The sequence below is a fragment of the Hippopotamus amphibius genome, chromosome 6 (assembly GCF_030028045.1).
Source record: "Hippopotamus amphibius kiboko isolate mHipAmp2 chromosome 6, mHipAmp2.hap2, whole genome shotgun sequence".
Taxonomy (NCBI): domain Eukaryota; kingdom Metazoa; phylum Chordata; class Mammalia; order Artiodactyla; family Hippopotamidae; genus Hippopotamus; species Hippopotamus amphibius.
The window spans coordinates 148,957,624-148,985,525 of NC_080191.1; the positions used below are offsets into that span (position 1 = coordinate 148,957,624).

The 27,902-nt window shown below is 39.9% G+C and overlaps 2 long non-coding RNA genes across 3 annotated transcripts; one reads left to right on the forward strand and one right to left on the reverse strand.

Moving 5' to 3' along the window:
• Nucleotides 1-10,434, reverse strand: LOC130855206 (uncharacterized). 2 transcript variants are annotated; one of them, XR_009054250.1, is made up of 3 exons: nucleotides 10,219-10,434; nucleotides 9,104-9,174; nucleotides 1-101 (listed from the first exon to the last, which is right to left on the reverse strand). It is a non-coding gene; the product is annotated as an uncharacterized LOC130855206 (long non-coding RNA). The 2 variants fall into 2 exon arrangements; XR_009054251.1 differs by having other exon boundaries at nucleotides 10,189-10,434.
• On the forward strand, nucleotides 10,429-27,335 carry LOC130855207 (uncharacterized). Its single transcript, XR_009054252.1, has 3 exons — nucleotides 10,429-10,650; nucleotides 26,403-26,574; nucleotides 27,227-27,335. It is a non-coding gene; the product is annotated as an uncharacterized LOC130855207 (long non-coding RNA).
• Nucleotides 27,336-27,902: the final 567 nt, after the last annotated feature.

Genomic DNA, 27,902 nt, shown 5'->3' on the forward strand with positions numbered 1-27,902 from the left:
CCTGATCCTGGTTGACATTTCTTCTTGTTTATGAAAGCAAGGAGGCTGCTGTTGATCTGCAGAACTCTCCACATCCAAGTTTCTGAGAGCATGAAGGCAGTCTGCTAAGAAGGAGATGGGGTGTGGCTAAATAAATGTTTGTAAAAATTGGGGTGGTACTCCTTGGCTTATTGCCTTTTTTCTATGTCTGTTTATTGTTTTGCAGGTCATTTTCAACCTACAATCTCAGGATCTGTGAGTTTTCTTGTTTGCACTCCCCTCTCAGGCGAGTGTGGGGTTGCAGGGGTGGGGATCTAGGGTTCTGACTCAGATGGGGATTCTTGGCCCACGTGGGATTTTGAAAACAGGCATGTCCATGGGCTTGAGAATATGGCTCTAAGGGAACCTGGGAAAATATGCACCTGCACTGTTGTAACCTCCAATGGAAGGTGAAGATGATTACCAAACAGATTCTCTAAGTTGTTGTCGACTCTGGAGCTTCCAGAGAGAGAGAACCAGGTAACAGACACAAAGCAGAGGCAAGAGAATCCAGGATGAACGTGTGGGTGTGAGATGAACTATGGCAGGAGGCTAACCTGGAAGATTCTCTGTGATAATTTCTTTGGTAGGCAGGAGGTGAGCTATTAGGGATGCTGTTATTTATGGGTTGAATTGTGTCCCCCTAATTTCCTATGGGGGAATCCTAATACCCAGGACCTCAGAATGTTACCTTATTTGGAGACAGGGTCTCTACAGAGGTAATTAAGCTAATATAAGGTCATTAGAGTGGGCCTTAATACAATATGATTAGTGCTTGAGGGCACTGGTCACAGACATGCACATAGAAGAATGCCATATGAAGATGAAGGCACAGACCAGAGATCAGGGTGAAGCTTTTATACACCAAGGAATGCCAAAGATTGCCAGCAAAACTCCAGAAGCTAGGGGAGAGGCGGCGACAGACTCTTTCTCACAGTCCTCGGAAGGAACCAAACTGCTGACACCTCAGACTTCCAGCCTCCAGAACTGTGAGACCACAAATTTCTGTTGTTCAAGCTACCTAATTTGTGATACTCTGTTCTAACAGCCCTGGCAAACTAGAACAGATACTGGGGGATTTTAGGCACCTGCACCTAATTATAACCTCTCTGCTTTTAGAGATGAGGAACAATGGGAAGTCAAGTTAAAAAAACAAACACACCTGTTCTAGTGATTATCCTCTCACAATAAAATCTATCAGATCAAAAGCAATGATAATTCTGGAATGGTTGATCATAAAAAACAGATGGGAGCTTCATACACCATCCAATCCAAACTGTCACGTTCAGATGTGGAAACCAGAGCCCAGAGAGGAGGAGGGTCCTGCTAAGGTCTTCTCGTGAGACAGTGGTCAATGGCAGACTCCTGTATTAGTCTACCAGGGCTACTTTAACAAAAAACCATGGACTGGGTGGGTTAAACAACAGAAATTTATTTTCTCACAGTTCTCGAGACTAGAACTCAAAGATCAAGATGTTGGCAGCTTTGATTTTTTCTGAGACTTCTCTCCTGGGTTTGCAGGTGGCCTCCTTTCTGCTCTGTCCTCACATGTTATTTCCTCTGTTCATACACTTCTCTGGTGTCCCTGTGTGTCTAAATTTTCTTTTCTTATGGGGACACCAATCAGATTGGATTAGGGCACAGCCTGATGATCTCATTTTAACTCAATCTTTAAAAAGCCCTATCTCCATATACAGTTACATTCTGAGGCACTGGGGGTTAGGGCTTCAGCATATCCTGCCTCTCCAAATTCATGTTCCTTTTACATGCAAAATACATTCACCCCCACCAATCCCAAAAGCCCAAAAGTTTTGATTCTAAGCATTGACTCTAAATCCCAAATCTCATCTAAATTGAGTATAGGCGAGACTTGAGGTATGATTCATCCTGAAGCAAAATTCCTCTCCAGCTGTGAACCTGTGGAATCAGATAAGTTGTCTGCTTGTTTGTGATTAATATGTGATCTATCCTCAAGGAAGTTCTGTGACCACTTGAGAAGATTGCATATGCTGCTGCCGTTGGGTGGGATGTTCCAAGTTCATCTGTTAGGTTTATTTGGTCTGTAGTGTTCTTCAAGTCCACTGTTTCTTTGTTGATTTTCTGTCTGGCTGTTCTAGCCATTATTATAAGTGAGGTATTGAATCTCCTAATATTATTGTATTACTGTCTATTTCTTCTCTAGTTCTGTCAATGTTTGTTTCATATATTTAGGTGCTCTGATGTTGAATGGATATATATTTATAATTGTTGTATCTTCCTGTTGAATTGATGTTTTATCATTACATAACATACTTCTCTGTCTCTTGTGACAGTTTTTGACTTAGCGTCTATTTTGTCTGATAAAAGGATACTCACGCTGTTTTCTGGTTACAATTTGCATGGAATATCTTTTCCCATCTCTTCACTTTCAGTCTATGTGTGTCTTTCAATCTAAAGTGAGTTCCTTGTTGATAGCATATAGTTTGACCTTGTTTTTAAAATCCAGTCAGACACTCTGTATCTTTGGATTAGGAGTTTAATTCACTTACATTTATTGTAATTACTGTTAGGAAAGGATTTATTATTGCCATTTTGTTGTTTTCTGTTTGTTTTGCAGTTGTTTCATCTCTCTTTTTTCCCTCTTGCTGTCTTCATGTTTCATTTAATTTTTTACATTGATATGCTTTGATTTCTTTTTTTTTTTTATTTATTTATTTTATTTGCTGTGTTGGGTCTTTTTTGCTTTGCATGGGCTTTCTTTTTTTTTTAGTTGCGTTGAGTGGGGGTTACTCTTTGTTGTGGTGCGCAGGCTCCTCATTGCTGTGGCTTCTCTTGTTGTGGAGCACTGGCTCTAGGTGCATGGGCTTCAGTTGTTGCAGCACATGGGCTCAATAGTTGTGGCTCACAGGATCTAAAGTGTAGGCTCAGTAGTTGTGGTGCATGGGCTTAGTTGCTCCGCAGCATGTGGGATCTTCCTGGAGCAGGGATCGAACCCATGTCTCCTGCATTGGCAGGTGGATTCTCAACCACTGCACCACCTAGGAAGCCCTCTCTTTTTCTCTTGTGTAACTTCTATAGGTATTTTCTTTACAGTTACCATAGGGCTTACATAAATTGTCCTATAGTTATAAGTCTATTTTAAGCTAATAAGAACTTATTTTCAATCACATATAAAAATTCTACACTTTTACTTCTCCCCATGACACATGCACTTTGTTATTGATGTAACAATATCTATTTGTACTGTGTACCCATTAACATCTTTATTTTTAATACTTTTGTCTTTTAACTTTTATACTGATTTAGAAATGATTTACCCATTATTACAATATTCTGTATTTATCCATATATTTATGTTTAACAAGTTTTATACTTTCTTATGCTATCCTGTTGCTGTTTAACATCTTTTTATTTCAACTTGAAGAACTCCCTTTAGTATTTCTTTTTTTTTTTTAATAAATTTGTTTATTTATTTATTTTATTGGCTGTGTTGGGTCTTTTTGCTGTGTGTGGGTTTTCTTTTTAGTTGTGGTGAGTGGGGGCTACTCTTCGTTGTGGTGCGCAGGCTCCTCACTGCCGTGGCTTATCTTGTTGCAGAGCATGGGCTCTAGGCACGTGGGCTTCAGTAGTTGCAGCACATGGGCTCAATAGTTGTGGCTCACGGGCTCTAAAGTGCAGGCTCAATAGTTGTGGCATGCAGGCTTAGTTGCTCCACGGCATGTAGGATCTTCCTGGAGCAGGGATCAAACCTGTGTCCCTTGCGTTGGCAGGTGGATTCTCAACCACTGTGGCACCTAGGAAGCCCTCCCTTTAGTATTTCTTACAAAGTAGGTCTAATGGTGATGAACTATCTCAGCTTTTGTTTATCTGGGAAAGTCTATCTCCTTTTCATTTTTGAAAAACAGTTTTGCTGATTATAGTATTCTTGGCTGGCAGTTTCTTTTCTTTAAACACTCTGAATACACTGTGCCACTCCCTTCTGGCCTGCAAAGTTTCTGCTAGAAATTTTGCTGATAGTTATGTGGAGATTCCCTTACACATGCAAGTTGTCTTTTTCTTGCTGCTTTTAAGATTCTCTTCTTGCCTTTCGTAGACATAGAGAGCGGACTTGAGGACACGAAAGGGAAGGGGAGGCTGGGATGTAGTGAGAGAGTAGCACTGACATACATACAGTATCAAATGTAAAATAGTTATCTAGTGGGAAGCTGCTGTATAGCACAGGGAGATCATCTAGGTGCTTTGTGACAACCTAGAGGGGTGGGATGGGGAGGGTGGGAGGGAGGCTCAAGAGGGAGGGGATATGGGGATATATGTATAAATATAGCTGATTCACTTTGTTGTACAACAGAAACTAACACAACATTGTAAAGCAATTATACTCCAAAGACGTATATAAAAAAAGATTCTTTTCTTGTCTTTAACTTTTGACAATTTAATTATAATGTGTCTCAGTGTGGATCTCTTTGGATTCATCTTATTCATCTAATTTGGAGAATTCTCTAGGCTTCCTCGATCTGGAATGGGTTTGTCTGAGTGCTTTCACCATTGACTAAAAAAATCTACACAACCACAACCTGAACACCCACAATCATCAGGGTCAAATGGAAAACATTTTTGAGAGGGGGAATATGAAGCACAACTTTACCCATTTTACAATTTGGCAAAGAAGAAAACACCATCACAGTATTGTCTGCATTTACATATAAGAAGAACAAAGAGGTTTTCTCTCAAAAGTTGCTTTAAGATTGTCAGCATCCAGCCTTTACTTTTAAAATTAGTGTTAGATTGTTTTCACAAGAAAGGTATGAGTCAGGAAACAGAAAGCAGAGAGAGAGAGGTGGTGGTGGGGGTGGTAAGGGGGAGAATGTGATCTGGGGGATAAGAAGGAGGTGGCTATGCTTGGGTGGATTTGCTACCCTGCTCCTGGGTACTCTGAGGTAGGGAAAGTTTCCAGGAATAGACACGGCCTTAGGAGCCTTCTATTAGCATTCTTTTCTACTAATTGGACCTTTTTCCAATTATTAAGCAATTCAAGTTGTTTAACTACTTAGCAATGTTCTGATTCCCTTTCATTTCTGGATTACATAACATCAAACCAAAGAAAATGGCCAACCAAAGAAAACTAATAATTTTTTCTTCACATTTTGGCAACGGTATTTATAAGCTAAAGATCTAGATCTCAGAAAAAGTTTGATAAAAGTGAAGTTGAGTGAAATGTATGAAAAAGTTAAGCAAAACTGTATATGCATTGAATGTGAAATGAATTCTTTAAGCACAAAACACAAAGTCATGGCCATAATGTAGAAGAAACAACAATAAAATAGTAACCCAAGAGCAGGCACCAGCCCCACCTCCAGTTTGATTTAGGTCACCTTGGAGACAGTTACCACATGTAAAATGGAGATAACAACAAATGCTTATCCTACCTATCTTCTGGGGATGACTTCCTCAGTGATTTGTCTTCTTTTTCAGAGTGACTTGCCAAGCATTATGCTTTACGCTAAGTGCCTTGTAATTTATATATGTTTTTCCCAACTATTCTGGAACCTAAGGGTCTCTTCCCCACCCTCTCTCTTTTATAGAGGAAGAAATTAAAACTCAGAGAGTCTAGGTAATTTATCCAAGGTGTAGGTGGATGAGGTGAGATCATAAGACTTTGAGGAACATACAAGTTATTCTCCTTCAAGAACTCTAGGGCATTTGACTCTGGATGATTGTTTTACTTGACAAAATTCAGATGAAAAGCTGAGCAGTTTACCCTTTCACATATAAAATAACTTTTTCTTGGGAAATGTTAAAAGTAGAGTAATTACTAAAAGTAATAATCCTTTATATTCATTTAAGTGCTTTCCCAGTTTATATAATAGTTTCTCAAATATAATCTCTGCTGGAACTTTCTGGTTTTTTACTTTTAGTTGCTAACAAATATGACTTAGCTGTCTCCTTTATAACCCCCAACAAAGCAAACTGAAATATAAAGAAGAAATATACAGGGCTTCCCTGGTGGCCCAGTGGTTAAGAATCCACCAGCTAATGCAGGGGACACGGGTTCGAGCCTTGGTTTGGGAAGATCCCACATGCCACGGAGCAACTAAGCCCATGTGCCACAACTACTGAGCCTGCACTCTAGAGGCCACAAGCCACAGCTACTGAGCCTGAGTGCCACAACTTCTGAAGCCCATGCACCTAGAGCCCATGCTCCCTAACAAGAGAAGCCACTGCAATGAGAAGCCCAAGCACCGCAACAAAGAGTAGCCCCCACTCCCCGCAATTACAAGGAAGCCCATGTGCAGCACCAAAGACCCAACACAGCCAAAAAATAAAATAATAAATAAATAAATAAACTATTAAAAAAGAAGAAGAAATATATAGAAAAGAACATTTACCACACCACTTTAACCAACTGGCCAAAGTCAACATCATTGGTAAAGGGACAAATCATCATGCATCTCCTAGTATAAGGCACTGAGAAGAACACAGCAACAGTTGAGGGATATTCCTGACAACCCTAATCTAACGGTTAGACGATGTCAGACAAACCCAAGCTGAAGGACATTCTACAAAAATATCTGGCCTGTATGCTTCAAAAATGTTAGTGTCATAAAGCACCGGAGATCTGAGGAACTGTTTCAAATTAATGGAGACTTAAAAGACACGATAATTGAATGCAATGCATGATCCAAGATTTTCATTTGTTATAAAAGACATTACCGGAATAACCTGCCATATTGGAATAAGATCTTTATATTAGATAATAGAATTATATCAGTGTTAATTTCCTGATTTTGATTATTGTTGCGTGATTATCTAAAAGAATATACTAAGGTATTTAATGGTAATGGGTATCATGCCTGCAATTTATTTTCAAATATTTCAGTATATTGAGGGAGAAAAAAATGAAGCAAATGCTACTAAAATGTTAACATTTGGGAAATTTGGATGAAGAGCACTCAGGAATTCTTTGTAATAATCTTGAAACTTCTCTGTAAGACAAAAATTCTATCAAAATGAAAAAAAAATTTTTTTTGAAGCACCTATGCATATTCCTGGAAAATTTTCCTGTCTTCTGCCTCTTACACTTTTCTAGACCCACATATGGAACTGCCTATTTTTCCAAGGAGTCCTGGTTTGTTTTTGTGGAAATATTGTATTATAAACCACAATATGTATAAACATACATAGCCATTGTATTCCATCTGGAATGCTATTGTTAGAAAACAATTTTAGTGGACAGTCCTAGTAAAGATACATTTTTTTTCCTCTTAAGGCATGCGTTTATATTGATTTTTCTAATTTAGTTCTAACCCTATTGTGTTGTTACTTAAATTATTTTCTATAATTGTACCTCCATTTCTTTTGTGCTGAAAAAAATCTTGATTTTTAACAAAAATATTATTGCTGACTAGTTTTTACCTAACAACAAAAAGAAAATAATTCCAAAACAATAACACCGTTAATACAAACAATAAGATAGGATAAAGTTCAAGATTTTCTTTCACTTGTTTTTGTCCTTATAATACAATGTATTGTCAACTTATTTTGGTCTACAGTCATTCACAGCCCCTTATTTCTACCTGTTAGAGAAACACCTAATATACGATCATTCGTTCTTTTTTCAATTTGATGTTGTTCATATTCTTATGGGGACCATTCTCAGGTTTTAGAATATTTTAGTTTTACTTCAGAGGAAAAGCCCCTTAAGAGATAGGAGGGGAAAAAGTCAGCCACTGAATCTCCAAAGTTCTGTGTATAAATTTCATTTAAGCCACCATTTGGTCCATCATCAGTAACTAAATGAATGGTGAGTGTAAGATTCAAGTGCATGAGTCCCAGCTGGGAAAACCAATTCTGCCTTTAATATTCTATAATTATCAAGTTTGTTAGTATTATATCTAAGCTCCTGTGGAAAAATTTTTTAATTCTGTAAAACAAAAATTACTTCACACATCACAGCCAATTTGCTTCCAGTTATGCTTATTCAAATCTCAGAATCAGTGCTGCTTGCTAGATTCAGATTGTTTGATACAAGCCAGCTCTATCCTCTGCCTTCTGCAATCTAGTCTTACTCTGAGGATAGAGCTATTCAAATGTTGCCTATTTCCAGTTTCCAATTACGAAGATCAAATGTCCCAGATATTGAGTCCATTATTTCCAGAGTGGATCTTCTTAATTATTTTGAGATTTTAGAGATAATGCCTTGTAGGATCAACCTTATTATGAGGCAGTCTGATGTAGACTGGGATCCCAGAGTCTTGGGGGATGGTTGGCTGGCAGTCTCCTGAGGATTCAGAACAGGGAGGGTCTAGGGGGCTTGAGGAGCAGAGAAGGAGAGAAGCCTGAGTAGACACGCTCCTGTCAAGTGTAGGGTGGGGTGGAGAACAGAGGACAGTCTTGGGGGCCAATTTCCAGAAGGATTTTACAGTTACTTGAGAGGAGGTGTCCACTGAGATTTTTCCTTGAGGTCCTCAATGAGGTCTTGGGTATTTGGTAGTAAAGTCCTTCTCTCTCAACTACACGCACACACACCCCGCCACCAATCCATGTAGGCAAGAAAGGCATGATTCCATTCCATGATTTTCCTTAGATGTTTCAAGATCTATTGAAGGAAAACTACAGTTTGAGATTATTTCCAAATTTTAAAATATTTCACATATTGGTGACCATAATCACCCAGCATGAATGAGTGTAGGTAGGGCTTCCGTTTACAATTCTTTTTATTGAAGTATAGTGAATTTACAACGTTGTGTTAGCTTCATGTGTACAGCAAAGTGACACACATATCTTCGTTTTCAGCTTCTTTTCCATTATATGTGATTTCAAGATATTGAGTATAGTTCCCTGTGTGCTTTGTGCACTGGGTATGTCCATAGTAAATAGTTTTACTCCAGGGATGCAAGCCGGACGACACCATTCTTTGTACAGATCTTACAGAACATATATGAAGTGGAGTAGCACAGAGGTTAAACGGGGGGGCAGCCATTTCCACTCCCCCACCCCCAGCCCCTTAGATGAGAGAACTTTTTCCTGAATACAGTACGGGATTAGAGCCCAGCTAAGGTAGCCCTGGAGGGTAGAAAAGAAGCAGAAAACACAAGCAAATCTTTACCTTGTCACTGTGTCTCATCTGGCAATCCCTTCAGCTGGATTTCCACAGGAACTGCTCCAAATCTCCCAACACTAAAACAAATTGTTGTAAAATTTGTGAAAATTAAGAGCATCAAGCCAAAATTTCAGAATAAGCTAGTGGCTTCCCTTGCTAGTCTGGTTGTTATCTAGGTGATAACTGCTCTTTTAAACATCCTTAAGCTGAGTTCCTTGAGCAGGTGGTTAAGGAATGCTTCAAGAGATAAGCCTTTCTTTCCCCTTCCCCCAGAGTTACTTTTTCTCCTTCTCAGGGCAGAGCAGGACCAGTGCTTATCAGAACTACACCACTGTGCAGATTAATAAAATAAATATTTTCTCAAGACACTTTAATTCTATCTGTTGGAAAATTGATGTAATAAATATACCAATCTACAATATGTGCTATATGAATGGCATCCCCAGGTAGGCAGGGCCCTGGGTGGGTCCTGGGGCTGTTGCCCGCCTGCTGGTGGGTGAGGCTTGTCTGGGGTTAGTGTTGGCTTGGTGGTGGGCAGGGTGGGGTCCTGGGGTAGCTGGGGGGCTCACAGGGGCCTTTGGTAACTGACAGCCTGCCGGCTGCTTGGCCTGGGGGGTTCCCAGGACCGGTGCAGACCGGCTGGTGGATGAGGCTGGATCCCAGCTGCTGAAAAACTGGAGGAAGGACTCCAAAATGGTGCCAGCCAGCACCTGTGTCCTCATGGTAGCATGAGCTCCGCAAAAGGCTGCAGCCAGCATCTACGTCCCCAGGGTGAGTTTTAGTTGCCTCCTGCCTCTGCAGGAGGCTCTCTAGGATCAGCAGGTAGGTCTGACCCAGTCTCCTTTTAAATGACGGCTTGTGCCCTGGGTCTTGGAGCGTGTGAGCTCCTTTTAAGAGTGTAGTCTGTTTTCTAAAACCCTCTGGCCCTCCTGAAAGTAAGTGCTACTGGCCTTCAAAGCCAGGTGTTCTGGGGGCTTGTCTTCCCAGTTCAGGACCCCCGGGCTGGGGAGACCAATGAGGGGCTTGGATCCCTTGCTCCTTCGGGAAAACCTTCACAATAGTAAGTATCCTCCTGCTTGGGGGTCGCCTACCTGGGGGTGTGGATCTTGACTACATTGTACCTTTGCGGCTCCTACCATCTCACTGCGGCTCCTTCTTTATATCTTTAGTTGTAGATCCTTTCTGCTAGTCTCCAGGTCCTTCTCATCGGTAGTTGCTCTGTAAATAGCTGTAATTTTGGTGTGCCTGTGGGAGGAGGTGAGCTCAGAGTCTTCCTACCCTGCCATCTTGGCCACTCCCCTCTTCCTATACTTCCTGGTTGCAGCTCTCAAACCAGCTCCCAGTGAAGGGGATCAAAAAAGAGTGTTGGGAAAGGCAGTCTCAAGCATGCCTTCTTTCAGCCACTTAAGAATGGGCTTTCCCAAGAGATAGCGAGCCTGCACCCCTGTGACGGATTTATCGCCTCGGGTGGGAATCGTTTCAGACTCACCACGTGCTCCTCTGTTTTGCTTAAGTGCATGTGTCAGTGCCCTCAGGTGTACTCCCAGCTTTCGGTAAGTCAGAGACCACAGGTGTGGGGTTGGAGTCTGGGTGCTTCTACTGCAGCACAAAGTAGAGTACGAGCAACGCTACCTGAATTGGCTGCTAAGTGGCTCAGCCAGCCCTGGGGGCCCGATGCTTTGCAGGGAGCTCGATCTTATGCACACTTTCTCTCCTCTTGCTCTGAGTAAATGCTGTGCCACTTGAGCTTAGTGAGTGCATCGTCTGTTCTCAGTGACCTCAAATCATGTACTGGTTTCTTCCCTGGGTGACATGCCTGCCCTTTAGCCTTGGCCCCACTCATGTGGTACTCTATCCTGCAGCACAGCCTGACCACCCAGTGGTCACCCAGATGGTGTGAGAACCTGAATAATGGCCCCTCAAAGATGTCCACGTCCTAATCCCCAGAAACTGTGAATGTGTTACTCTATATGGTAAAAGGGACTTTGCAGTGGGATTAAATTAAGGATCTTGAGTTAAGGAGACTCTCCTGGATTATCCAGGTGGGCCCACTGCAATCACAGCGTTTAACAAGAGAGAGGCAAAAGGATGAGAGTTGTGAAAATGTGACAAAAGACACAGAGGGAGGAAAAGGAGATGTGATGAGAGGCTACAAGGCATGGAATGCAGGTAGCCTCTGACTGCTGGAAAAGGCAACATATTCCCTCCTACAGCCTCAAGAAAGAACCGGTGCTGCCACCATCTTGATTTTAGGCCAGTGAGATTGATTTTGAATTTCTGACCTCCAGAAATGTAAGATAATAAGTTTGTGTTGTTTAAAGACATTAAATCTGTAGCAGCAATAGGATGCTAATAAAGACAGCTGACAATCAAACCCAAAGATAAAACAAGACCAGAAGTTTCTTTCCAACAGGCAAGTCACAGGCAGGAAGAAGGGAGCTAAGATGTATTGAGTGCCCTCGCATGTACTAAGTGAAAGGCTACACATTTAACACCTGTGTTCTGCTGGGTATGATGGTGTAACAGGTAGGGACTTGGAGAAATCAAGTAGCCCACAACCTGGGAGGGGCCCAGAACCTGCGAGGGATCCAGCTCCACCCTTGCTGGATGGGTTTGCACTTTTGAACTTTGTTGTACCTCACAGCCAAATGCTGATATTAACCTTGCAGTGCTGTTTTGAGAATAAGAAATAATATATCTAAAGCGCCTGTGATAAAGTATTATTAATATTACTGTTCCTGTTATCACAATAGCAACGTGTGGTAGACCCGCGTGGCTCCTGTGACTGGCAATAAGGCCACACCTGGGTTTTGACTAGTCCCTCTTTGTTTCCTGGTTCACTGGCTGCTCCTTGTTACTATGGCCTGTCCACGTGGCCTGGCTCCACTATAGCACTTCAACGGGTAGTTGCTCTTTACTCTCCATTTAAAGACAGAAGGCCTCAAAATGTCCCCTCCCCTCCCCTACACTGGAAACATGGGTTTTCACTACTTGCGTAGAGGGTGCTTGGACAGGAGCAAATGATATACAGGTAATGGTATCTGCAAGGACTTTGCGGCTTTCTGAGCTGCTTTCCCCATGCTCTGAGTGCTCCTTAAGGGTTCTCAGGTGTCTACCTCTCCTACCACTGAGCAAGACCTCTCACTCTTGCTGTGCTCAAGAAGCGGGTTAGCCAAATAGCGGTTTTTCTGGCCCCCAATCTATTTTACAGAGAAATCACCTCCTAATGTGGCAGGAAATATTAGAATGCACAAAAGATAGTCCAAAGAGTTTTAAATAAGAGATTAATTTTGCCTGTGAGATGTTCCTCCCAAGGTGGAATGGTGAAGCGATGTTTTTGGACTCAAACAAACTACCACTTACAAGCTGCATGAACTGAAGAAAATTATTTAACCTTAAAAAATATGTGTATATATATGTGTGTATGTATACAGAAATAATATTCCACACGTGAGTACTGTATAAATAATGTGTAATAAAGTGCTCAGTAAATATCTATTTCCTTTCTTTCCTTAGTTTACATGCGCTTATTTTTAATTTTCACTTCTTTCCTGTTTCTGTTTTGACCATTGTTTAGAGGTAGCCTCAGTTTTGCTTTGCCTTGATTGTGGGTACAGCTTCAATGAGGTCTTTCATGACAAAATTAATAAAAAGAAATAATGATCATAAGAAGGATATAGAATATTTAGGTTTGGTATATTGGTCATCATGTATTATAGTAATCATTTACATAGAACAACGAAAGCTTATTTTGTATTTTTATGGTGGATGAATCCTTATAATTTTTTGTTATTGCAAATACATGAAAATTACATTGTAACTACATACTCTACTTACCTAAAGGAGTTTTTAAGAACTCACTCAAGTACAGAAATAGGAACATATTATAACAGCCTTCTTCCTCCTTGGGTTACTTCTCATAGTGAAACAACAGAGAAACAAAAGTGATACCTTAAAAGAAAATGTAAAAAGAAACAGCTTGTAACAGGAAGATCAATTCCAGGATGGGTGAGGACTTAGAGGGCTGGGATAGGGAGGGTCGGACCGAGTGGCAGGGAGGGAGGGGATATGGGGATATATGTATAAATATAGCTGATTCACTTTGTTGTATAGCAAAAACTGGCACAACAGTGTAAAGCAATTACATTCCAATAAAGAGCTTAAAAAAAAAAAAAGAAAGAAACAGCTTGTGTTTGTTCCTGGAATAGAATTCAGAGTAAACCTAAGAAGAAAGCTTGCTTTATCTTGGGGAAATCAAACTGCTGGCAAATAAGTCAGAAGGAACAAAGGTCAGTTATGTAATGTTGAGAAGGAACTTAACCGTTGATGTCAGTCACGAAATTACTTTCACTTTTCACTAAATGGCACTATTTCTTCTCAAGTGGAGTAAAAATTTTCAAAGTTACACTTATGGGCCTGCAAAATCATTAATTCAAACTCCCCCAGGTCATACCTAACATTTTGACTGGGTTTTACATTCCACGGAAGTAAATCTTTCATTTATCAACTGTAATATTGAATGTGAAACCATCCAATACTAAATAGTGGTGGCATACTGACTTCATTTCAAAAGTTGCCTGATGAATAATCACATGGATCTCAAGGATCTTTCCAGACTCCTTGACTTAAATTATCCTAAACTTTTCCCCTCAATAAATAACATGCCTAGATATTTCTGCTTGTGCGACATGGAACTTTGCTTTCAGGGAAATGATGAAGTCTTGGCATGCGATTCAGATTACCAACGGTTTGAAATGTTCACGAACATGCCTGAACATCATACCAGACATTCACCCTAGCCACGAAAAGTGGGTTACTACCTTGCTTTTTATAATGTTTCAGCTTCATCCAAAACATAAAAGAAATTTTGATGTACTAGTTATTTTTTATATACATGAAAATTAACATTTTTTTAATAAATTTATTTATTAATTTTTTAATTTGCTGTGTTGGGTCTTTGTTGTTGCACACGAGCTTTCTCTAGTTGCGGCGAGCAGGGGCTACTCTTTGTTGCAGTGCACAGGCTTCTCATTGTGCTGGTTTCTCTTGTTGCGGAGCATGGGCTCTAGGCACATGGGCTTCAGTAGTTGCGGCACATGGGCTCAATAGTTGTGGTTCACGGGCTCTAGAGCACAGGCTCAATAGTTGTGGTGCATGTTGCTCTCAGCATGTGGTATCTTCCTGGGGCAGGGCTCGAACCTGTGTCCCCTGCATTGGCAGGCAGATTCTTAACCACTGCACCACCTAGGAAGTCCCTAACATATTTTTTAAAGTTAAGAAAAATGACTGCTCACCACTGAATCATCTCATAGAGCACTAGTGACATGCATACAAACTTTTGGAAACAGTGCACTAAAGTTTTTTCAGCAAGCAGATTTCCAATGAGATAACAGCTTAAATTGCACTGAGAAAGGAGCATTCTTTCTTCTAACTATGGCTTAGCCAGTGTAACGTGCATGAGTCCAGAGATGCTGGTATCCATACAGCCACCACATGGAGAGAGCCAGCCCTCATGGGATTGGGGGCAGTGAGGGGAATCTGACTGCATCTTTTAACCACTTGGATTTAGTTAAACCTGAATCCAGTCTCATCCCTGCACTTTGCAGTTATATAGTCGATACATTCTCATTTTTGAATAAGCCAGTTTGAGATGGGTTTCTGAATGACTCAAAAGGTCTGAACAGCTCTCGAACGTAACCTATGAAAATGAAGTTTTATGTAGGACAAATCCTAAATTATGATGCAAGACAACATGCATTATAATGCAGTGAAAATATCTTTATCTTGGCTGAGAAGAGAAGATTCTTGATAGGTGATAGCAAAGCATCTGGCTAAATTGTGACCTTTAAAAAATAGGCTTTATTTTTTTAAGCAGTTATAGATTCACAACAAAATTTAGCAGAAAGTGGAGATAGGAACTTCCCTGGTGGTCCAGTGGTTAAGACTTCCGATGCATGGGACATGGGTTTGATCCCTGGTCAGGGAACTAAGATCCTGCCTGCTGCATGGTGAGGCAAAAAAAAAAAAAGTTGGAGAGAGGTCCCATATACCTCCCACTCCCATACATGCACAAATTCCACCACTATAGCGGTACCTTTGCTACAATTGATAAACCTACATTGACACATCATTATCACCCAAAGTCCATAGTTTATATCAGGGTATATATAACTCTTGGTATTGGACACTGTGTGGGTTTTGACAAATGTATAATGATGTGTGTCCACCATCACAGCATTAGACAAAATACTTTCACTGCCCTAAAATTCCTCTGTGCTCTGCCTACTCATCCCTCCCTGCTCTCTAACCCCTGGCAACCACTGAACTTTTACTGTCTCTGTAGCTTTGCCTCTTCTAGAATGTCATAATATTTGGAATCATACAGTATGTAGCCTTTTCAAATTGGCTTCTTTCACTTAGTAATATGCATTTAAGTTTCCTCTATGTCTTTTCATGGCTTGATAGCTCATTCCTTTTAGTGCTGAATAATATTCCATTGTCTGGATGTACCACAGTTTATTTATTCATTCACCTACTGAAGGACATCTTGGTGGCTTCCAACTTTTGGTAATTACAAATAAAGCTGCGATGAACATCTGCGTGCAGGATTTTTGTGGACATACATTTTCAATTCACTTGGGTAAATAACAAGAAGTGGAACTGCTGGATCGTATGGTAAGGGTATGTTTAGTTTTTGTTTTGTTTTTATTTATTTGGGGGGGTGCTTCATTGCTGTGCACAGGCTTTCTCTAGTTGTGGCGAGTGGAGGCTACTCTTCATTGTGGTACACTGGCTTCTCATTTTGGTGGCTTCTCTTGTTGCAGAACATGGGCTCTAGGCACGTGGGCTTCAGTAGTTGTGGCACACGGGCTCAGTAGCTGTGGCTCACGGGCTCTAGAGCACAGGCTCAGTAGTTGTGGTGCACGCGCTTAGTTGCTCCACGGCATGTGGGATCTTCCCCGGCCAGGGATCAAATCTGTGTGCCCTGCATTGGCAGGCAAATTCTTAACCACTGCGCCACCAGGAAAGCCCCAAGAGTATGTGGTGGAAAGCCTCAAAAGCATGTTTAGTTTTGTAAGGAATTGCCAAACTGACTTCCAAAGTAGCTGTACCATTTTGCATTCCCACCAGCAATGAATTCGAGTTCCTGTTGTTCCACATTCTCCTCAACATGTGGTGCTTTCAGTATTTTGGATTTTGGTCATTCTAATAAGTATGTAGTAGTATTTTATTATTTTAATTTTCAATTTCCTAATGACATGTGACATTAAATATCTTTTCATAGCATATTTGCTATCCATATATCTTCTTTGGTGAAGTGTCTGTTCAGGTCTTTTGCCCATTTTCCAAACAGGTTGTTTGTTTTCTTATGTTGAGTTTTAAGAGTTCTTTGTAAAATCGGGATAACAATCTTTTATCAGATATATGAATGTGAGTTGAAAGTTATCCGCAATCTGGCTGTAGAATTTACAGTAGTTTTAATACAACCAGAGTGCAGATAATTTTTGACTCACCTTTGTACCTGTTAAAATATTTTCTCCCCATTTTTTTTTTTTTTTTTTTTTTTTTATAAAATCATAGCATAGCCTGGTACCAAACCTTGATTTTGGGGGGGCTTGATAGGACAATATTAGGATGTCAGGGTGTGTTTACCTCCTGAAAACTTTAGTAAAATCATATAAGTGAGAAGCTTCTACCAAGTGTGGCCTGCCTAAAAGGCAGAGAAAGGAAATACAGCTTTTCTAAGAAGATACATTTTACTAGAACTTGAGCCTCAGTAATACAACCACAAGGAGCAAAAAGTAGGTGATGGCCCAGTTCCTGGAAATACCCGCCCCTTCCTGAAATAGCTGGAATACTCCTACCAATCATTAGCCCATGAAATTACCCACCCCTATAAAAACTGACAACCCCATACCCTGGTGCCTTTCTCACCTTCTGAAATGGTCCACACTCTGTCTGTGGAGTGTGTTTCTCTTTAAATAAATCCACTTCTTACCTAAAAAAAAAAAAATACATTTTGCCTATGACCATAAATCCAGTATGGCTGAATGACAGATAGATTTGTGCTTTGCAGAGTTAAAAAGCTGGATTCTTTGCACCAATCTAAAGTCAGAGGAAGCAAATAAAAGGGAACGTGGTTGGATATAAGATTGAGACCTGGAGGAGTCTGATTCTTCAGACCCTAACACATCCTTTTGGGCTCTTTTTATTGACAAAGATGACAATTATCCCCACTGTAAAAACCATTCCATGATGTGGAATGTGGGTTAAGGGGAAGGTTAACTGTTCTTCTCCAACCCAGGCTAGAGTTTTCCACTGCCAAGTTGAATGCTGAAAACTTGCACAATGGATGAAGTTCCAGAACCTGTTGCTGTGTGACAGAATCCTTCAGATTTACCTCTTGATTCCAGACCCATAACTCATCAATATCTGTGTAATTGAACAGATATAAATTAACACAGGCTAACAGAAAAGAAACTGCAAGCTTATTTTCTAAGAAACCAAAAACCTCTACAGTTCATCTGAGGTAAGGGTAAGCAAAAGTGAAAGCTAAATAAAAAGAAACATACTTATAAATGAGCTAATTCTAGGAAATTAGGTGTCAACTCAAATTCTGGCAAGAAAATTTGACATGAATATTTATTCAAACACATACCTACAGTCACTCTTCCACACAAACACCTAGACACACACAATAAAAAAAAAGCATCTCATGAAAGCACCTTGTTTTATTTAAACTCAAAAAAAAAAGTATGAGTGAATTCATGAGATAGTGTTACAGATATTTACTTACTTCTGGAATATGGACCTATAGTACACTGATCCTTCTCAGACTAAACTGAGAATGTTTAAGGCAAATTTTGCCAGCTAGGTACACTCAGGCTCATCTCTTTCCTTATTTGTTTACTCCAGTACAAATACATATGGAAGTCTTGCCAGTGTGGTAAGTACACACCTAACTTTTTTCCTTTTTTCTTTTCCTGATTCTATCTTCAGAAACAGAAAATCAAAGAGAGTACAATCAGAAAAGGAGAGTACAGAAAGGAAGAAGAGAGAAAAGGGAAAACACAGGAGGAGGATTTAGGTCTGAACATAAGAAAAATATCTCTTTAATGTGTTCACTATAAGAGGAAAATATTACAAAGAATCAGTAGAGTCGTTTTCTAAAGAAAAGAGAAAAAATTATTCCTCATTTCTTCTTTACAAATTAAGTATACAAGTATGTATGTATATTTTCCCCAATGCATTTATTTTCCTTGAAATAATGATAATTCTTCAGTGAGACCCTTGGGGTTTAAGAATATCAGCTTTTACCCAGAGCCAAATCCTTATTATTGTGACTTTTTTTTTCTTTCACAAAGCAGGATAAGGTATATCTTGACAGGCAAAGCATTCAATTAAAAGAAGATTTAACTTTTTTTTTTTGTATTTGCATTTGCTAGGGTGGGATGAGGGAATAACTCGCCAATACGTTTCCTGGGTCCAGCTGCCTCTCTCTCACTCGCCTTTGGTAAGGCTTCTCTGCAGCTCTTGGACTTCCTGCTGTACAATAGTAGGAAAGCAAAGGAAACATCAGTTCAGTCCAAAGTATCCCAGTAGATTTTCCTTAACACTGGAATCTCCACTGGTGAACTTTCCTTAAAGCTTTTGCCTCTCCTAATTTAGGGTGGCAGGTAGAAAGATGGGTGGAGATCCAGAGGTCAGAGATAGGTTGTTTTGTTCACTTTTCTGCCCAGCAATTTTAGGCCCCTTGGAGACACAGTTCTGAGCCATAATGTGTGTATGGTGATGTGTGCTGGGGTAGAAGCAGAATTTCAGAGTCCTGAAAAAGCTTTATTACATGTCCCTGAGGATGTGATTGTCATGCTGGCTTTGTTGTAAACACAGCAAAGACCAAGAAATAATTTATTGTTTCTCCTTAAAATTCTGGAGACTCCAGAACTCAACCCAGGCAAATCCACTCTAAGCCACTTAAGGCAACCAAGGCCAGTGTGTATGTGCTTTGCCAGTTTTCCCACAAGTGTCAAAATCTAACACGCAGGTGTTCCTGTTTGTTCAAACAGCCAACTTCGCCAAGTGACCTCTAAAGGAATCTCAGTTTTGATATCTCTCCCTCTTCCTTCCCTCTTTCCCGCCTTCCCTCCCGCCCAAAGACAATGCAGACAGGAGAATGATAGCTGTAATTACACTTTGAGTTCTTCAAAGGTAAAAAATTATTATTACTTTAACAACTAGCTACCAAGATATAGATAGACATATATGTATAGATAGAGAGATGTTGCAAATTGTATATATTCATAAATATCAAATGAATATATGTAGTTTGCATAAATGTATCCTGAAAGCTATAGAAATGTCTTGTCCATCTTGTGGTTCTCTTAGATGAGAACAGTATTCTCCCTTTACATATTCCTCAGGTAAAGGGAATGTGTGTGCCAGGTCAGGGGACACGAAGCCATTTGAATTCAGCTAAGCAGGTTCAATCACCTAGAAATTGCTCCCCTGAGTGGCTAACACACTGCTTCACTGATTAACTAGAACTGATGGGAAGTTAATCTGGAATTTGCCAAGGACTGGGTGGAGTTCTTAAATAAGAACTCCAAGATGATATCAAAGTTCATGTTCCTTTTCGACTAAAAAACTGAGCAAAAGCTTTACTAACCTTAAAAAGAAAAAAAAAATCTTTCCCTGGAAGGAGAGAAAATCCTGATAAACATGATAGAGAAGGAAAAAGGAATAGTAACTTTTTAAAACTAGCTTTAGCTGCAGGTGAGCTCAGAATGTGTAAGTTTTTGTTTTTATTTCAAAATGTGTTTGTTTTTATTTCACGTCGCTGCTTCCTCTCATAGCCTGTGCAGTACCAAACCGTTGGTTTTGTGCTTTCTCCCGCCCTGCAATTTTGGGGCTCCAAATTTGACCCTGTTGCATTTTGTGTTATTACCAGTTATATCCAGAGGCAGCGGGAGTGTGCACTGATCAGGGCTTATTAGAATAAATCTTTGAGGTTTGAAAAGCCTAGAGTTCTATGAGAAATAAGGGCTAAACAGGGTTTATAAATCTTCGTGTGTTGCTGCTGTGGTCTTCAGTCTTCCCCTGACAAGTACAGAAATTGAAAAGTTGGTTCAAGAAATAGAAAGTAAAACCGTCAAAGCTGTTTGAAAGAAAACGACTCAGGGGGGGTTGATTTTCATAGGATCTTTGTTGGGTCACTGCCCTCTGTCGGCCCCCCTGGAGAGTGCACTGGGTGGGACAGAGACCCTGAGGGGTCCTTTTGCTGGTGTTCTTATTGGTACAGAATTCAAGTGCTAGAACCTTCTTGAGCCTCCAAGGTGAGGAGACTCGTGACCTCAAAGCCTCCCTCTCGCTGGGGTTGCAGGCACCACTCTTGGCAGGAGACAGCACGGTTGTTCACCTGGAAAATGTCACAATAGAAGGCTGTGTGTTCGGTGGAGCTGTTACTTGGTCAATGAAATTCTAACTTCCCCGGACCTCTTTTCATGCCAGGAGACAGTTGTAAAGAGAAAAGAGTTCTGCACTTTCCTAAGTTTAAAGGTGTTCGTTCCAGTTACAGCACTGCTGCTTGTGAGCCGGGGGTCCTGGGGCAAGTCATCCACCTTCCTGAGTCTGAAAGTCTTGCTCGCCTGTTTCTCCACCGCCTCTTGGGTGGTGGTAAGGACAAGATGAGATGTGTGGGGAGGCGCTTTTTCCTTGCAGTCATAAAGTATTAGTATTAGTAATAAGAGTAAGAATACAGGCATCATTTTCTCATTCAAAGGACTGAGGATTGGAAAATAAAAGGAATCACCCTGGATTTCTGGCTGCCTCCACTTTTGAGGTCCTGGGAAGAATTCTCACCTAAAGAGAATAAACTCTGGAGTCAGACAGACACGGATGCAAACACCATCACTGTGGCCCTTACAGATCACTAATCTGCTCTATGCTTCTGTTACATTATTGGCCAAGTGAGGACAGTGTGGATGCAATAAATAAATTACATCTCTAAACTTCTTCACAGAGACCAGAGTTACAAGAAACACTCGTCATCCAAGGACAAATGGTAGCAGCAAAGGGTCAAAGTGAATTAACCCTCTTACAATAAGGAGCAAATTTCAATACATATGATAACAATTTATGATTAATTGCAACAAGGTACTAATTCTTAGTCTGAAGAATGTTAGGGAGCTGATTTGGCATGCAGAGAGAGGACACATTTTCTTAGACAAAACTGTAGGCTGTCACAATGCAATATCCTTTAGTTCACGTTAGCCTGCACAACACTATCTAAGGGGATAATTTTTCCAAAATAATTTAAAATTAAGAATTTTTAAAAACAAAGGTTTTAATCAATCTGCCAAAGAGATTTTTTAAATTCTTTGGTAATTAAGCCAGTACCTTTTGGAATCATTAATTGTCATCATCCTTACCCATTTTCTCTTCTTTTATTCTTCAGTTTTTACCTAGTCTTTTGATACATGAGTATACATGAGATTGGAACAGTTTTTCAACATCACTTTGATCAATGTCATGAAATTCTGCACATTTTGCAAGAATTGCAATTTCATTTTGCCACCTAGTTGCTTTGCATTGTCAAATGTTTATAAGATGTTATATAATGAGACAGACTGTAAAATTTTTGATCAGTTGATCAGGGATAGTCATTCAAGCCAGGCTGTTTGAGAGATGAGAACAATAGTTATCCTGGGTTGGGGGGCAGTATTGACAGGGAGGTGACACAAGTGAGCCTCCTGGAATATTGGAAATGTTTTATATTTTGACATGGGTGGTGGTTTCATGGGTGTATGTAAAAATTAACTGATCTATGCTCTTAAGATGCATACACTTTGTGTGTAAATAGACACATAATTTATATGTTATTATACATGTTATATTTTACATATACATACAACTATATATAATAAAAGAAAGAGCTGGCAGTGAGTGAAAATTCTGTTGCTGAGGAACCTAGACTTTCAAAAGCAAACATTTTTAATTTTTAACAAAGTACCTATATTTCACTAGGAACTGAAAAGCCTAATTATAATATCTTTGAATAAAAAAAAGACTGAAAAGACATTTAACAAAATGTCAGGGAATGGTGTTCCAGGGGTTAGGACTCCATGCTTTCACTGCTGAGGCTGTGGGTTCCATCCCTGATCCGGGAACAAAAATCCCACAAGCTGTGCAGTGTGGCCAAAAACAAACAAAACACAAAAACGAAAACAAAATGTTAATAATGGGATTGTGTGTTATTTTTATGGTGTTCTTTATATTTTTCAATATTTTTTCAGTTTTCTCTGATAAGCCTGTCAATTTATAATCAGAAGAATATATGTAAATGATTTTTAAAGTATCTGCTAAAATGTTAACTAAAGTAGTATCTCACTTAATTTCAATTCATTGAATTATAATATTAACATTAAATATGGTTCCTTTTGTTTACTTTTTTTAATAAAGGAGAGAATTGAATATTAGTTCTCTTTGGGCTAATACTCTTTTGGACAATAGACAATGAAGGTATATATTTTTTCTTTTATTAAGCCATATGTAAGGTTGTGTCTTTCTTGCTTTCCGTGAAAGCAGTGTAGCCTGGTGTGGGCTCATGACTGATTGCTTGAGTTTATAGACTCAGCTCTGTCATATTCCAGTCCATTGACTGTAGGCAACTGATTTACTCCCTTTAACTTTCAGTTTCCTCTGAATTAAAGGTGATAATAGTATCTATATCAAGAGGGTTATAAAAAATCAAAGTAAATTTTATCATCATTGCTATGATATATGATTATTTTTGCTCTACATCTAGTAGTCATATTCCTTAAGCAGAATTTTGAGGGATGTTTTTACATTAAAAATGAATTAGTGTTCTGAGCTCTCAAAAGTTGAACAGCACTGTGCTAACCAACTGATCTTCTACTCTACACTGGAAATCAGTAATCATCTGCATTGTCTAATCCCCATAAGGACTCTGTGAAGTAGGCAGTGTAGTACTCCCGTTTCACACATATTAACACGGAGACCCAAAGAGGTGAAATGAGCCCCTAGAAGACAAGGAAGAGCCCAGAGTAGAGCAGAGGTTTTCTGACTCACAGACCTGGAAGCACCTGCTCCACTGCTTCTCATTGGCCACGGTATGCCCAGGGCAATTTCTTTCTGTTGAGTTTAGCCTTTAATTCCTATATGCTTCTCTGGTTTCTTCTTGATCTGAGCTGGGTCCATCATCCCATCCCAATCGCCCATGCTCTTCCCATCAACCAAACTGTGCTGGTCAGTGAACTTCCCACTTACTCACGGGAGCTCGTAGTGGCCCTTTGGCTGAAGTATCTGCCAACCTTCAACACTAAAATCACATTCTTCATCCTTCGTAAAGTATTTCCTAACTTACTTCATGCAGTACTCTGTTTAAATTTTAGCCTGTTTTGAATCCTGATAACCGTTTGTTTTCCTTCGTACTCCCGTACATATAAATCTGTTTTGCGTTTCCATTATTTGGGTAATTGTCTTCCCCTACGCTTCTATTATTTATCTTAAAACCTCATATAGTACCCAGCATAATGGCCCCAAAATAGAAGATACCTATAGCTCAAAAATGGATGTGAAAAAAAAATGGATGTGTATTGAATAAATGAATGAGTTAATGAGGTAGCATGTTTTTAATACATATTTACAAGACGAACTTGGGGGTATACGTCATAATGCACAGGAACACCTCCCTTTGTTGGGATACTTGAACACAGCCAGTGACTTGCAGATTATACTTGCATTTCACTCATGAACAATTTGTTGAGGTTTTAAAAATAGGATTCTTGCTCAGTTGTCCTTGGGTCTGATCTCATTAATACATTGGAAATGAATTTGCTCTCCTTTGCAGGCACATTTATTCCTACAGGCCACAGAGATAGGGCACTCACAGAAAATCCCCTGAATGTCAAATAGGTCAGAGAGCTGAGGTCAGAGCCTGCTGGTGGCAGATAGGCAGCCAACCTTTTCCCAGGTGGGTCAGGATGCTCCTGCCCAGGGCAACATCCTATTCAACTGGTTTGTTTCACAGACTCCTCGATACAATTGAGGATACTGGTGGGAAAACCCTCTTAGGTATGGCACAGTGTACCATCTCATTCAAAATGTGGTCTTAGAAACTGGGTGAATTATCCATCTTGATTTTTACACATTTCAATTTTTTGATGTCCCCCTTTCTGACCTAAAGATGAGTTTCATATGGCTTAAGACATACTTGAAGTAGTTTATGCAGTATAGTTTATCTATTAAGAATGTTGAACTAAATATACAAACTACAATATAAAATAAATTTCTACTTTGAACCAAAGAATCTGAGCTTTTAAAAAATAAATTTTATGTTCAAAAATTTAATTTAAAAGATAAGAGACTTCAGTTCTTTTTGGATGGTGAGTCACTTTTACCTTCTGAAATTCTAACATCAAGGGTAAGTGGGGGTGGATTTTGCTCTCAGGGAAGTATACTGGGAATTTCCAGAATATTACCAGAGACGAGTGTGTCAGAGGCTTGGCGATGGACCAGATGAAACTTAAATAACAGCTGGCTGATTGGCTGACCTCAGAATACTTGATGAGAAGAGTTATGTGTTAGTCTGAGTCCTCCAGAGAAACAAAACCAATAGGAGATAGGAGATACATATTCATATATGCACACATACACAGACACACACACACAGAGACACACACACACAGACACAGACACACACACACAGACACACACACACACACACACACACACACACACACACACACATGCACTTGACCCTTGAACAATGCTGGGAAGTTAGGAGTGCCAACCCCTGCCCGTTCCCCCCCACCCCCCAATGCTCCCCTACAATCAAAAATCTATGTACTGCTCTCTCTCCCTCAGAAACAAAGAATTAATAAGTGACTTACCCAAGGACAAGAAGCTGAAACAGTTTGCATAAAATCAGGACTCAAACCCTAGTTCTGCTGATTCCACATATTGTGATCTCTAATTGAACACATTTTCCCCCACACTTTGTGAATGTAAAGACCTGTGAAACGAAAATACAGGCGCTATATTTATTGAAAAAAATCCATGTATCTAATAAGTGGAACTGCCCAGTTCATATTCATGTTGTTCAATGGTCAACTGCATATATATTCAGATATTTATAATAAGGAATGGGCTCATATGGTTATGGACACTGAGGCCTCCAAGATCTGCAGTCTGCAAGCTGAGACCCAGGAGAGCTAGTGGTATAGTTCTAGTTCATTTTCAAAGGCCTGAGAACCAAGAAAGTCAATGGAGTAAGTTCCAATCCAAGTTTAAGTTCCAAAGCAGAAAAGACCAATGTCCCAGCTCAAAGACAGTCAGGCAGAGGGAAGTTCCTTTTTATTTACAGGCAGTCAGCCTTTTGTTCTATTCAAGCCTTCGATTGTTTGGATGAGGTCCGCCCACATTAGGGAGGGCAATCTGCTTTACTCAGTCTACCAATTCAAATGTTAATCTCATCCCAAAACACCCTCACAGACACACTCAGAATAATGTTGGACCAAATATCTGGGCACCCTGTGGCCCAGTCAAGTGGACACATAAAATTGACCATCACAAGTCGTTTTAACAGGATCTCCCCCACTGCCCAAAACAAACAATGCAGCCCTTAAGACTTTAAAGTCAGAGCTTGGGATCAGAAAACTCAAAAGCCTCCTGTGGGGTACAGTGATGTGATGAAAGAGCACAGACTTTAGAGTTAAGTTGATCTGGATTCAAATTCCTCATCTCAGCCACTTTCTAGCTATGTGATCATGGATAAGCTAATTAACCTCTCAATTCCTCATCCCCAAAGCACAAGATATTGCAGATTGTTAGGGGAAAATACTGTGATGTGCTTATCACATATGTAAGCATTCAGTACTTCATATCTATTATTATTAGTCTTTCCCTCAGGATTTATATAGCATTGTTCCAAAAAATAATTATTCTGCACTTGGTACTTTAGGTAAAATAGAAAATAGTTTGTAGATGGAAGATGAATCAGAGTAGCTTGAATGTAGTATTTTTTAAGGTATATTCAGTGTTCTTTTAAAATCACCAAAGTGTATCCACAACCTTAAAGTCTTGAAAATCAAACCAGACCATGATGTTAATACTTAGTATGGTACACATTCCTCTATCATGTGCTTTGATTTTGATACATCCTGAATCTTCACTGGGTTTCTGACATACCAAACTTGGCAAGGTAAGCCAAGGAGGAAATAGGGCATGTCTCTATTGATGGACAAAAAAGTGTCCCCATTTGTTTACAGAACTCTTTCCCTTTTAGGTCATGCCAATTCTGAAAATGAAACAAACAAACAAACAAAAAAACCCAAAAACCATAGTGTTGGGACTACTTACAGAGCATTTTAACTTGGCTGCATAGAACTTCATGTGCTGTTTGGGGCACAAATTCATACGGCCCCAAGGAAAAGAACAAATGCTGACCACGGAGACAGGTAGAACATTGTTTATCACATTAACCTGGTATCCCACTTCCTCTCAGCAAAACTAGACAAATAATTCAGCTTAATTATAATTGACCTTGTTATAGACTCGACCCTGGAAATGAATCTCGGGGGCAGCAGTCATGGAGCCGTTATAGGCAACAGGGCCAGATCCGAGTGAAGTTATAAAGCAGTGACTGTTGCCTGTTGGTGACCTTCATCTTCTATTTTTATGCTGTCTTCCTCTTTTCCAGGCCAACTTTCATTATGTACTTCCCTTCTTTTCCGTGTTGCCTCAAGATGTCCTATTCCTGTGACACTTAAAGCTGACATATTTTGGAACTGACTTGATACTCTACCCTTCCAGTGTAGTTGGCTTTTAAACAAAGAGGCAATTATAGAGCAATGCCCTGCACAGAGGTGTATGTCCTATGACTTGGGTTTCATTTCCATCTCTGCCAATCATCAGTCAGTACCTGTCTTTTCAGACTCTTGTTATTTACCTAGAAAATCAGGACAATTAAAATTACTTCCCAAGTTGAATGAGGATTAAATTTCAACATCTGTAAAAAAAAATGCTTTGGTAAACCATGGATTATTATAAACATGTTTAGTTATTTTCATAATTAGATCAATATCATTAATTTTTGCATTTCTGTCGCAGGGTTGCAAGCTCCTTGAGGACCTGGAGAGGGCTTTGTTCACCAGTGATGCCTAGGAATTGGAACTGAGCCAGGCATTTAGGAGGGATGCAACAGCAGTTATTAAATGAATGAACCAATCAATGAAAGACCATGGGAGAAGAGGGTATTTTGAGATCCAATATTTTGTTGACTGTACCATCCTTTTGTCCCTTCTGTGCCTGAGCAGTACTCATTGGCCATAGAAGAGAAGCACAATTCTCTTTCTTGTTTGACCAGTAAACTGACAGTTTAAATAGCTTCCATCCCTATTAATGTTGGAATTATAGTTTATGAGGTCCTTTTGTTGCCGACTATAAGCCAAAGCTATTTCTCTGGAGTAGGCAGGAAAAATCATTTGATCCTAAAACTCATACTTAAAAGGAAAGGCTGGTGGTATGTCTTTTGTTGGTTGTTGTGCTTGTGAATTTGGAGCCAGGGTAACCACTAGGCCTAGATGTCATAAAAGAGCTACACCTATTACTTCTGCTAAGTGCCATCCTAAATTAAATACCACTTCTACTATTTTTTAAAGTATAATTACTTCAGAGAGCATAAAGAGCTAACATTTGCCTGAGTGAAATGGACATGGAAAACATCTACCTCCTCTTTTTATCTGTGCTGCTAAACCCCATGCTGCAAAAGCACTAGGTGTGGGGT